Consider the following 13575-nt stretch of genomic DNA (forward strand, 5'->3'; position numbering starts at 1 on the left):
ATTGCAGAATGCAACGCCTTCTTTCTTGACAATTTATACATCCGTCTAAAACCCAAGAAAATACGTTGTTTTTTTTGGATCAGTGTCTACTGAAACATTTTCCGTAAAGAGACACAGCAGAGAAGTTCAGGATGTATCAGTCAAATTTGGCACAGCACTTCGAGTGAAAAGGTTAACAGAGTTTACCTTTTCAAGAAACCAACCTCCGAGATGGGAGAATTGGGTCAAAGTGCCTACCAAACACAGGGTATGGCCTGCTGTTATGGCAACAGAAATATCAGCTATGTCAGAGAGGACTTCCATAAAGCAACTACTTTCTTTAAAGGTATAATAAGTAGGATTTTCCTAGAAAAGTAAAATATAGACTTTTACAAATATAATATAAATCATCACTTATGGGCCTCTATTCATGTGTTGGTGAGTGTGCAGACCCTTGTGAGACCCTTCCCTCTGCATCTATTCTGTTGTTTCGCTTTGCACGGGGACGTTTTCAGGAGGGGCGCTGTTGTGGCTCCCTGAGCCAATCACAGCGTGTAGGTGAGTGTGGGAGTGGTTCAAATTAGCAACTGGTCCCCATTCAGACCGGCGAACATGGCGAAAGAGCGATGCAGAGTGGGCCTTCTTTCTGTTGGGCAGGTAGGTGCCTCAAACCGGGTAGGGTTAGCATGCTAGTGCAACAGTGACCGGCGGTTAGCATGCTAGCGCAAAGGTAACCGTCAAATTCTGAACTGTGTATGAACAAGTTTATTTACATGTTCAGAATGTGACCTCTGACCCTGAACAGGATAAGCAATATAGATAACAACCGTTGGGCTGCAAATGATTTTATCGTAAAGGCTGCGATTCTGTTGATATTTCAGCAGGAAATGATAAGACAAGAGCAAAATGACGCAGACTAAATTACATCTTCTCACACTCAGGTCTTGTGAACTGCAAGTCCCATGGTTGCTCTTGATCCTCTGTTATGTGGATGGATGAATGGATGGATGAACAGAAGTTTGCAAGAATAAACAAAAAAAGAAAACATCTTCATCTCTTTTGTATGGCTACTCAAGCTCCTCTTTCACTTTCAGTCAGGAATGTGTAAATTCTGTGATGGCAGTAAAAAGCTGTGAAAGCGCTGTCAGTGATCTTAGCACCTCTGGTCTGTCTCTCCTGCTGAAGCTGATAGGACTGCTGAAACCTCCCATCTGTTTCTCACGTCTTCAGCTTACTGACATGTGGACAGAGAGCTGTGTGGGTTTTCTTGTTGCTGCATTGCCGTTATATAAAATTCCCCTCTTATTCAAGTATTGCAAAGCATTGATGGGTAATCTGACCAACCTATGACTCTATGAAGAAAGTGGATTTAGGTGCAGCATCTTCTGTTTTAAGTCAGCTTTAGCCTACAGATAAGGACACGTTTAGGACTTGTTCACCTTTGGACCAACCTGTAATAATACTGAAAGTTTCCCCACAGAGAAGTCCCCATCCAAATGTCATAGAACATAGAGGATCTATATTTAACGTATGCCGGCATTTGTTCAGTTTTGGCTGTAAATCTGTTCTACATGTCAACTAGGCCAGTCAGCTGAAATGCAAAATAAGGGGGACAGGTGATTCATGTTATTGGGTTTGGCAGAGAAATAGATCTGTGTATCATTGGCATAGGGTGATATAAAACATCTTTAAAATGACTGAACAAATTACCCAGGAAAGCATGTATAGTGAGAAAATGACTGGTCCAAGGATCATACCCTGAGGAACTCCACACAGTAGAGGAGCTGAGGAGTCCACATGATTAGAATTTACAAGACGATAGAAGCTTGTTGTACAAAATGAAAATCAACATCTAAAGCCTTGTGCAGCAAAATGTGCTACCAATGTAATTTCACAAATGAAAGGTTTCATTCAGTAAGTCAATCAAAATCATTCAGAACCGAAGAAAAGGCCCTCTTTTTAAGAGTGAATACTTGATTTAGAACACTACAAAAACACATATCAAATTCGACCACACATTCACCATTCTATATTTGCACATGGGTTAAAATGCACCGCAGGCAGCATTGACCTAGATGAAATCAATGATGTATTGTATTCTTACTTATAGGTTATGAATCAATGACCAATCCAGCTGTGTTCCAAATGACTGAAATGACTGGTTTCTCCTCTCCTTGCAGAGCAGCTATGACCTGAGAAAGGTCTTTTCTCATCCTCAATCCTAAAGTAATATAATGACAATGACTTTTTTTCTCGCTACCTGTCACACATATTATCCTGCACATAGCACGTTTTCTGAGAATTCTGTCTCTCACATATAATAGCATTAGTTCAGAGGTCAACTACATTCAATTCACAAAGGATTTCAGATATAAGTGGCGGCAGCAGTTTCATGCAAAGGGAGGCGAGGGAAAGACGATTTTGAAAAGAATAATTGACAGTTGGGAAAGAGGAAGAGAAGAGAATGATGTTATATACTGAAATTTGACCAAAAGGCGGCATTAAAATAAAATAAAAAATGACTGTAGAAAGAAGAGGGAAGACAAAAATACACAAATAGGAAAAAAAAAACACAAGAAAAAAGACAGAATAGAAAAAGAAGACGTGACAGAAAGAGAGGATGGATGATTGATGGAAGGAGTGGGATAGAGAGGGAGGGAGGTGTCCAATTCAATGTTAGTATAGATTTCTCTGTGCTAACAGAATAACTTGTCATGTCTTGCTTGTCTGAAGGCTAAAATCTATCAAATCCATAATCCATCATCAGCTGCAAAAATGGCGATCGATAGTGCCGCAGCTGGTGGCTGTGGCCTCATTACAGCAGTTTGTGCTTTTGTTGGTGAAATCTAAGTCCACAGTGAAGCTAAAAAAATGATGCTGAAGAAATGTGAATGTGTTTATTTTTATCACGAGAGGGATAGGGTGATGTTTCCCCAGTGAAAACTCGATTTAGTATGTGCAGACAGAAGCAAACGATCTGAGGCCTGACCAGTTTAATTAAGCAATATCACAAGAGAGGGAGTGATGTTGTGCTGCATGTCATCTGTGATTCGGTTGCAGGCTGCGTGCCACAGATAATAATTCCAATTTTATACAGCAGTTAAACAAGCCGCAAATAGTAATATAATAATCAACAACAGATTTTTATTTTTGCTCCACCAACTCAACTAGTTCCAAAACTTAACTGAAACTGGACTTCTGTTGCCAAGCAACCCAAACATTCCCCTGCACCCTGTGTCTACAGGTGACCACAGAGCAGCTGCTGTGTATGATGTATATTTATCTGTATTTCAATTTATTATACAACCAGTGAAAAAATAAGTTTGCTGTATGATTCAGAGGTGTAGACATACACAGTCTGCTGTCACGTTATTGGACGTTAACAGTATTTAGACACCTGGCTGAGGCGGAGTGATACAGAGTGAAAAGTCACAGTGACGTTGTTCTCTATATCAGCACTCATGGAACGACCATTGTCCAATCAGATTACTTGGTCGGAACTAAGTGTTGTATAAATAAAAATAACACTACAGAATGAAGCAAAGAATGTTAAATTAACTACATTTGGAGCTATTAAACTGTTTTATAGTTTTAGCCATTTTGTTTCATCTTTGTAAGCCTATCAAACTTTTTAAAACCAATACAGACCATTACTTTACTATGCTTTTAAACTTAAAACCGGTCTCACCAGCCTGCAGTAAATCCTTCTGTTCTCACTGTGTGAAAGACGATAACTTGCAGAGTCTGCACATTGTGACTGCATTAAATTAGACTTCATTAAGCTAAAGGTGACATTCTGTCAAAAGGCTTGTGAATCCAGTTAGGGATGCAGGATATTATTAGCACGTTATCACTATCTGCAGATCATGGCTTGAAAGTAACACATCGGCATCGGCAGATATGTCATTTTTTCTGCCAATATTTTCCGCCTATAAAACAATGCTATAATTAAGCCTAAATGCTCGATGATTCCCTTAAAAAGCTTTATATAATGCTGTAACATTAACTCGGCGCGAGTGTGTGGGCGCATTGCCTGCACAGTTATCAACAATATACAAATAAAGACTAAAAAGTCACAGAAACTCGAGCCAATTAATAGAAGTTAAACAACTTTCACAACTCTTCACCAGCTAACAGTTAGCTCACATTCTCGCCATTTTACCAGACTTAACATCAAACACACCGAAAATACACTTGCGGCCAAAGCCAACGCTAACAGAGTGTAACATAAACATCAGTGCAAAACTAACTTACATATTAATCGACGCACACACGATAAAAGAGTCTGCGATCACTGATGTCTCCGTAGTAGGTACAGTAAACAAGTCCGGGCATGTCACTCTCACTGCCATGTTTCAGGGGTATGCTACATTCAGGTGCGCTCAGAAACGTGAGTGATCAGACACGTGACCTTTTGTACAACGCCTCCTCCGTCAAGCGTGAAGAAGGGTGCAAGATATCTTCGGTATGGCAGTTTTTGGCCACTACAATAACAGTAGGCATGATATCAATTCCACTACAGGGGAGACTTGATGACTTGAAAACATGTGCCTTATAATATATCGGTATTGAAATCAGCAATCTGCAAGGTTGGAAAATATCGGCATATCGGATATAGGCAAAAAATCTAATAATACAGACCATAACTTTATTATGCTCTTAAACTTATATCCTGTCTCACCAGCCTGCAGTAAAAATTTATGTTCTCACTCACTGTGTCAAAGACGATAACTTGCTGACACTGCATATTCTTATTGCATTTAATTGGACTTTATTATGCTAGAGGTGACTTTCTGTCAAAAGAATCCAGAACGTCTAATGCAGGTGTGTCAGAGAGGTGTTAAGTATCTCACAAATGAAGGAGATCACTATTCTTGCATTCAGGACACTATTGAATCAGTGCATTGGCCCCTACAGACTGCTGTCCACTGGCAAAATTACAAAAATTACCAGGAAGTAGAATCAACACCTCAGTGACATGATGTCAGCGAAAACCAAACAATATAAGCTCCATAGGATTTATGGCAAGGCTGTTGTGCTGCAGCACTGTGTCCCTGGGCATTACGTTAATATTGGATGATTCTACATCTCAGGATTTATGCCAAGAGCCAACTTTCAGCACCAACGGAGGAAGTGCTGCAGCCTTTATATAACAGGGGGTTGTGGGGATCAGAATTTGGCGCTTGTATCGTGTCAGACTTTCTAGCAGAGGAAATAACACATACTGTCACAAAATTGAAATGATTGCTTTTATACCAAAGTCACGACATTCCCCAACCTTAACCATAGCTTATTTGCAGTCATTCCCCATGCACTGATGCTGTGGGAGCTGCTAACTTGTTTTTGCACAACTTGGAAAAAAAACATTGTAGATCACTGTACAGTGTAATAATGCTCTTGGGTTTCATTGACTTAAATAATAAATCATGTATTGACATTCCATTTTAACAGTGTAATGAATACCAATTACTCCCATGAACATTCTGTTTGATCAGTGAATGTCATCAGCTCCAAACTGGTTGAGATTTCTTATTCCGAACACGACTTGGACTCCACTGTGAGCCGAGGTGTGAGAGGCAGAGGTGTCTGTGTCCACAGCAGCATAACTAGCCTAGTGAGTTTCTAAAAGCAGCTAATTAGAGTTAAGATGAATGCCCAGTGGGGAGGGAGCCAAGGTTAGGCCCCATCTGGCCCTGTTTCACACAGATAACAACTGCAAAAGGCCTTCAGTCGCAACTAAAGATAGCTATGACCTATACATATGCCCCTAAGATCAAGGTTTTTTTTCACAACAAAGTCGCTTTATTTAGGGATGTATTGCTTACATGTGCAAATGCTGAGCAGCGGGCTTTGTTACAAGGTCACTTAGGTCAATGCAGTTCCTGTGTAGGGTAATTGGCTGGCTTCCACAGAAATCCTCAAAGGAAAGTAGCAGCAAAGCAGTATCAAGAACGAGTTCATGTCTCAAAGAAAGGTTGCGACTTTAGTTTTAAACACAGAGGTTCAAAATTTTGCACGCTTCTTATCTAAATTCCAAAGATTCCCGGCTGAGGACATCCACACAATGTACCACAATGTTTAAGCATTTACACTCCTACCTCCCTTTGTTTGACAAGAGCCTCCGCTTTGAGCATCACAATGATTTAAAAGAATTCACCTTTTATCCTAAAATTATAGAGATTTTCTTACTTCCTGTCAAGCCAGAAGGAGTGAAACAAGCTAGACCGGCCATTTGACTGGCATCTGGAATTAAGCAGCACACAAAACCACTGAGACGGGGTCCAAGTGACCGTGACAAATGCGCAATCTGTAAAACAAGAACAGCGGAGGTTTTTTATGGTGGGTGTCTGAACAGAGAGGGTGAAAACACATTTGTGTTTCTGCCAAGAGAGGCTTGAGTTCTCACACAGCCAGATGGCTGCTGCTGGTGCTGTCTTGATTTGTCTATCTGGGGCAGCTAAAATAGATAATTACGCACCTTGGTGCCAGAAACTGGCTGTTACACATAGGATGAGGTGGGTGAGCGTGTCTGCTTCATGTTGGTAGTTAACTAAATGAGATATCTAGCTGAAATGGGTTAGCAATGCCCTAGCAAAGTGCTTTCAACTAAACGCTGGCTGTGCATTTTACCGAATGCCCATGACTAACACTGCTTTTATGATGATTAATGATCAAGTGCACTCATGATTTAAAATGCATGTTTACATCTTGTGATTTACAGTCTGTGTAAGGATAAATAAGCTTTGATTCCTGCCAAAATTGAGGTGGCTAATATTTCAAGGTTAAAATCCACGATGTATCAACAACCAAACATACAATCTCTACATATGCTATATCTCAGTATGCAGAGCAGTCATAACATATCTACAGTACCTTTGATAGAAACATAGAGGAAAACATTTACAATGCATTGCCTTAGGCTAGAGCAAGAAAAAACAATTGAGCTGTCAGACAGCACATTACACCTCAGCAGGAACAATCTTCAAACATTTTTTTCATATATTGCATTGGTCATTTAAGTTCCAATTTTTCAACTGCAGCTCTGTTGCCAGTCTTGTTGTTGCAGGTTGCAAAGGCACTGCACAGCAGAATAAGGCAGGCAGGTCAGAAACGTGTCCCTCCGAGTCTCCCTATGTGGGAAACAATAGAGCCTAATAAATGGCCGCCTGCTGCTCTCTGCATCCCAGTCTCTTTTATATTAGTGAAGCCCATTGGGTCCAAATGAGCTGCAGGTCAGCAGGTGTGTGGCATACTTTCCCAGCAGGTGACAATACAGAGAGTTATAAATAACTAGCTAACCAAAGAAGAAATCTTATTCAGGAAAAAAGGGAGAAACAAGCCCAGAAGTTCACCGCAGATCAGCAGGCCTGCGGCTAACTCTCCCACTGTGGATAGCTTATAAATGAGCAGCTACTGAGATGTATCAGAGACAGGTCAGAGGACAGATATTACACAGGCCTGCTACATCTCTATTTGGATATTTCATTTTACAATATTACTGTGACAAATAAATTGTTGACTAGAAATGCATCAGAGATACATTTCCAAATTCAAGAAGAGAACACATCAGTCATCAGCTCGGCAGCACAAAAGGTTAAAGGTGAGTTTCGCAGCCGCTGCTTCGTCTCAGTTATGAGAGCGTCTCAGAGGTGAAAGGCTTCTAGAAAGCCCTCATCCAGACATCTGCGCTGCCAGGTGTGGCTCATAATGTCTCTTTATTTAGCACCTCAGAGGAAATAACAGCTAATTGATGAGGCCTCGGAGTTCAAACACTGCTTACATCTCAATGGGCTTTGGTATGAATACAGATGTGATGGAAAGCACTGTGAATAGCTATGAATTAAAGTCCTTGAATGTAAGGAGGATATATTACTGCATATGGCTGACCAGGCTGTGAGTTGTTGAGTCTCCCAAAGGCACAATCTGTTATAATACATTTGAAGAGCATTGGAATTGCAGGTATGAACTTTGAGCAAGTTACATACAAACAAAACAAAACTACGCACCTGTACATACTGTATACATACTATATATATATAAATATGAAATTAAATAAATAATTTATAAATATTTTAAGGGCTGCCCGGTGGTGCAGTGGTTACAGCTGTTGCCTCACAGCTAGAAGGTCACCAGTTTAAACCCCATTTTGGGCAAGGTGGGCCTTTCTGTGCGGAGTTTGCATGTTCTCCTCGTGCATTCGTGGGTTCCCTCCGTGGTCTCCGGCTTCCTGGAGACATGCTTGTAAGGTTAATTGGTGACTTGAAATTGCCCATAGGTGTGGGTGTGAGTGCGAAAGGTTGTCTGTCTCTGTGTGTCAGCCCTGTGATTGACTGGCGACCAGTCCAGAGTGTACCCCGCCCTTCGCCCAATGACAGCTGGGATAGGCTCCAGCCCCCCGTGACCCTGAACAGGATAAGCAGTTTAGATAATGGATGGAGGATGGATAAATAATTTAAATATATATAATTAAAAATATTTTTTTTCCTTCTATTTACTACTTTTTTTTTTTCTCAATAGCTTCCATGTCATGTGACCCAGTGTCCTCAAATCAATGTCAGATGTTAATACTCACTTGGACAAATAAGACACACCTCATTACATTACATTGGGCTTTACTGCTGCTAATATTTTATATTAATATTTTAATGTAAAATTGTATGGGTTTTTTTCAGCAGACATGCACCGTCATAATCTCCATTGCAGCCACCACCCTTACAACAATCAGCTTCGGTAGGCTGCCAGCTACCACACTTTTTTTTAAACTTTTAAATAAGTTAATGTAACTAACTGGAATCAATTACTAGTGTTCCACAATAATCATTTTTAAGTTACTGCCATTTCACTGGGATGAGTTACATCAAATTTCTTTGAGGAGTGAGTTACATTAAGTTACTTCTTTTATGAAGATAGACTGTTTTACAGTGTTTACAGTGTACTTCATATGGCATGGAACTTTTCATATTCATAATGCAGGAAATCGTGCCTCATATTTCAATATTCTCTCACTATTTTTTCAACTAAAGGATAATAAATAAATAATGAGAAAAACCAAAAGCTGCTGCAGTTTATTTTATGTAGTTGTCATATTTTTTGCATCATCTCCTGATAGATGGTTATTACAGCTGACAGCAGTCCACAGCCTGCTATCATTGGCTGTTGGCTCCCTCAAGGTAAAATCTCTTTCGTGCAGGAATGAATTGAGAACCATGCAGTAGACCTGCTCTCCATTTCCCATACTTATCGGTGACATTTCTAATTCATGTAGCTCACTGCAGTCTCCCCGAGGACATCTCACTCTCTCTCTTTTATTGATATTTATGGTGTGACGCTGTCTGGGTGCGGGGACTGTGACAGCTCACTCTCTAAAGCAGCACTTGGATTGTTTGCTGCTGCGCTCAAAGCAATAATGTATTTGTCACCCACTGCCAGACGCCATACACTCCGCCGTTCATCTTTCTGTGCTCCATTTTCTGTACAACAAAGGAAAAGTATGTCCTACTTTCCCGCGGCAGGTAAAGAAATTGATGTCAGAATCTTTGGGTATAAACTGCAGGCCATTATTAAAGAATCAATTGGCTCAGTGTTCTCATCGTTGAATGTCCAAGCCTGCACGTTTAAAGTGGTCACAATGATTTTACAAACACAAAACAAATGTCACAAAAGAGGAAAAAATGTAATGTAGGTAGGTAAATGAATGTTTAAATATTTCATGAGCTACAGTGAGAAATGTGACTATGTTCTGCCTGCCCACAAATACTCAACTACACTGCTGTTATTAATGTTTAGATTTCACCGTGAGGAATTCATTTTGAGGATAATTACAGAGCGGTTCTTATTTTTAGAGTTTTAGCTATCATTCCCGATGGTAAGATCTAGAGACTAAAAACAGGCGTTGTCTCTGGTTCTTGTACACACAGCTTTTCAGTGCAGTTTGGTATAATGGAGCACATATTGATTGGGCTCACTTTCTACCTACAAACGCTGCATATCCACCACAGGAACTTTCCCCAGGGACAAGGGACTTTTTGAGTACTCAGAGTGTTTCCACTACAGGGACCAGGCTCTAAATTTAGCCCCCAAAAGGTCCCTGCTCCAGGGATGGTATTCACACGTCAGCTTTTACCAGTGGACCAAAAGCTCTTCCAGCTCCAACTCTTAGAGCCCTCACCTCATTGCTCGCCCACATTTGTCCTATACTCATCTTGCTGAGGGGCTGTCTCTGCCAGTGTCAACATCTGTTAACAACCCACAATGCACAGTTTGTTTTCCTATATTAAGTTCTACGTTACGTCTGATTATGTTCTCACCTGAATGGAACCGGACTCTGGTCCATTTGGAGTCTTTTCGAGCAGACCATGGTCCGGTGGTTTGGTCCGCACCAGAGTTCGAAAGCATGTTCTCACCTGTCCAAACGAACCGGACATTTAGAGTAAAGTCTGAAAGTCTGGACCAAAGCTGTCAGTGCTGACTGCACCCGAAAAGTACAGGGACTTTGGGGGAGGGCCTTGCAGTGCTGAATATCTTGATGATTCATGATGGGTTGAGCGCTGGCAGCAGTCAGAAGAATGGCAGGACAGTTAGTAGTTTGACTGTCTGCTTGGATTGCCATTCCATGCATAAATATTTACAAAGATCTGACCGCCGAAAAAAAAGCGACTCTCTGTCTACATGGCTCTGGATACTTTGTTCGGGGAGTAGGTGGGGCTGCTCCTCCGCTGCTCGTCCACTGTCCTCACCTACGTCCGCAGCTCGCACCTGCTTCAAACACGTTGTCATCGGCCTCATAAGGACGGTCCTTGTAACACATTGCCCACAAAAGTGCACATTGACCTGATGCAGTCAGCCACATACTAGGGTTTGACCTTGTCTTGTTAGCAAGAAGAGTGGGTGCATGGGATAAAATAAGAAGAGTAGCTCTGTCAAGGATGTAACCTGTTATCCTGCATAAAATAGATGTGTCCTTTAAGACTTCAACAGACTCATTTGCCTTATTTTCATGTTATGTAGACCTCGGTTGAAACACAGGCATTCTCTGGAAGAATCTTTTAGTTCCTTGAGTGAAACTCTTGGGTACTTCTGGTGGAAATGCACCTAAATACAGTGATGAAGGTGGTGGCTATAATCAGATAGCCTAAACTTAAAGCAGCTTCAGGCTAATCATGAGCAGGCGAGAGGACTCCTGCATGCATTGCATTCAGCCTCTCTGAGTGTATGTGTGCACTGACTCTCACAGCCTTTGTTGTATTCCAGCTGGTTGAAAGCAGCTCTATCAGAAATAAATCTTTGAAATCTGGAATAGATTAAGCAGAAGGCTATTTATAGAGCTGTGAAAGAGTGGGCTATTCTCTGTGTGGCATGGTGCATTAGTCTCTAACAATGGTTGAAAGGAGTAGATTTGCTGGAGCAGAAAGATTGGAACTTCCTCTTGTGATGGCCTCTGCCGTGACAATGATGTCACGGCAGAGACCCCAGCATTCAGAAGGAGATCATAGGGTTGGGCCTTGTAAGAATATTTCCCCCGTAAAAATGTAGCCCCGTCAACATAAATGCCTGCTCCATCCGTTCCTGTCTCTTTAGGGCACAGACCTAATCAGTGAATACATTAAATGTGATTGGCTGGATTTTGCGCGGATGCATCTAACCTCCAGTAGATCTCATTCCTGTAATGGCTGAGCCGATTTAATTGGATGGATGAAAGCGAGAGCTCTGCCACAGTATCCTAATAGTTAGAGTTATTACATCTGATTTGTCACCCAGTGGCAGCAAGGAAGCGTCTCACACTGGAGGCGCCTGGGGATGCTTTGCCGGAATAAAAAACTTCCTTCTCTTGCTGCCTGCTTCCTCAGTGAAATCAGTGAACGGAATAAACATAATTGGTGATTCTGATGGCTGAACTGTGAGGAAATACAGCAGACCTGCCTGGTTTATTTACAGATCAAAACAGACATGTTTAATGTCAACAGAAAGTAGATTTTGGTCCAAAATTACTTAAAGACAGAAAAACAAAATAGTACTTTTTCAGTTTTATTTTATTTGCGTTGACAGCAAAAAAAACAAATCAAAACAATTTCCATTTTCAAACAGCAACTGTCAGAGCGCTTTCCTTTCAAACTAAATCCAATCTTTTCCATTTTCTGTTCCAGTTCTCTGAGTCTGTGCTTTTATGGGGCATTTTACAGTCAGATTATTGCGAGGAGAATGCCTTTTTGATGTTCTGCTCTTTCTTTGTAGCCTGGTAATATCAACTTGGTGCTGAAAGGATTTGACTGCCATCACATAATAATCCTGACACAGCACTGTGTCCTCCATCTCCTGTCCATATCAGGAAACACAGCAGGGTCAACTTTTGCAAATATTCTTTACATTGTTTTGTTTCGTTTTGTTCTAAGCTAGCAGAAGCCATATGATTGATTTTTTCCTGTGGTATGCTTAGCATGTCTACCAGGACAAAAACAACCGTATCGACAACATGACAATAAGGCTATACAAGCTCATCATTTCTGCTTCTCTTCTTGTTTATATTTTCTTCTTCATTATTTCACTTAACTTATTTCTGTCCTTGTCCTGCTGTTACACCTGAGTTTTCCCTTTGGGGATCGATAAAGGCTTATCTTGTCTTATCATGAGGGCCTGGAGCACTGCAAGCCTTTCTATTCCATTGACTGGGTTATTATTGACTTTCAATAAAATAAAAATCAGCACTAAATGAAAAGCAATTCCCACTTCTATTTTCTTATTGCTTCTGAGGGGACGCAAACGATCCACTGACAGCTTGCAGGCGTAATGATAAGATTTATGCGAGCTTGGCGGGATCTGTAGCTGCCATTGTGGACATGACACTTGTTTTTTGAAATAATACTTTACATAAATTGAATACCACTGGTCTTTAACTACCTCTGCACTAATATAACGCAGACTAAGCCACATCTTTAAATAATCATACTACTGAAGTTTTCGGAATTTATCACTAAAGTAACAATCTCGAATATTTCAGTTTTGTCGGCTGGCTCCCTTTGTCATACTTCTTGATGTTCCTGCTTTCCTTTTTAGACTGTTTGTCCTTCATCTGAATGTTTCTTTTTCTTTGGATTTTCACTTATTTTTGAAGTTGTATCTGTAGTCATCGATCTTTTCTTTGTTTGTTCAGCCTTAGTAGATTGACTACTCCTCGCAATGCTTACAGAAACCAGAAGTGAAGCCGCTTAGCTCCGCCTACCCCCTCTAGCAGACCAACCACTGCTTGGTGATGGAAAATGCTGGCCGCCACTTTTTCCACGAATGTCGCCATAGGCACCCAGTCTGTAATACTGCAAATGCAAAGGCTTTCATCAGTGGGCCATGGGCTCAATCAGTGATAGAAAGAGACTTTTATTAGACATTTATAATCGTAAAAACCCCAGAAATAATTACTGCTAACTGAAATCTGCACATCAGTAAAGTAACACTATGCAGAGGAAGTAAACCTGAGTCACTCATTCATATTAATCAAGATATAAAACTACTAAAACACTTACAGCCAGTGCTTTCGAAGACGTAAGAAAGGCAGAAGACACAGGAGAAGCACATGTCTGACCTTAAGTTTTACTTTAGCAACAG

This window comes from Semicossyphus pulcher, unplaced genomic scaffold (genome assembly GCF_022749685.1).
Source record: "Semicossyphus pulcher isolate SPU_LCO1_2020_fin unplaced genomic scaffold, fSemPul1.0.p SCAF_10, whole genome shotgun sequence".
Taxonomy (NCBI): Eukaryota; Metazoa; Chordata; class Actinopteri; order Labriformes; family Labridae; genus Semicossyphus; species Semicossyphus pulcher.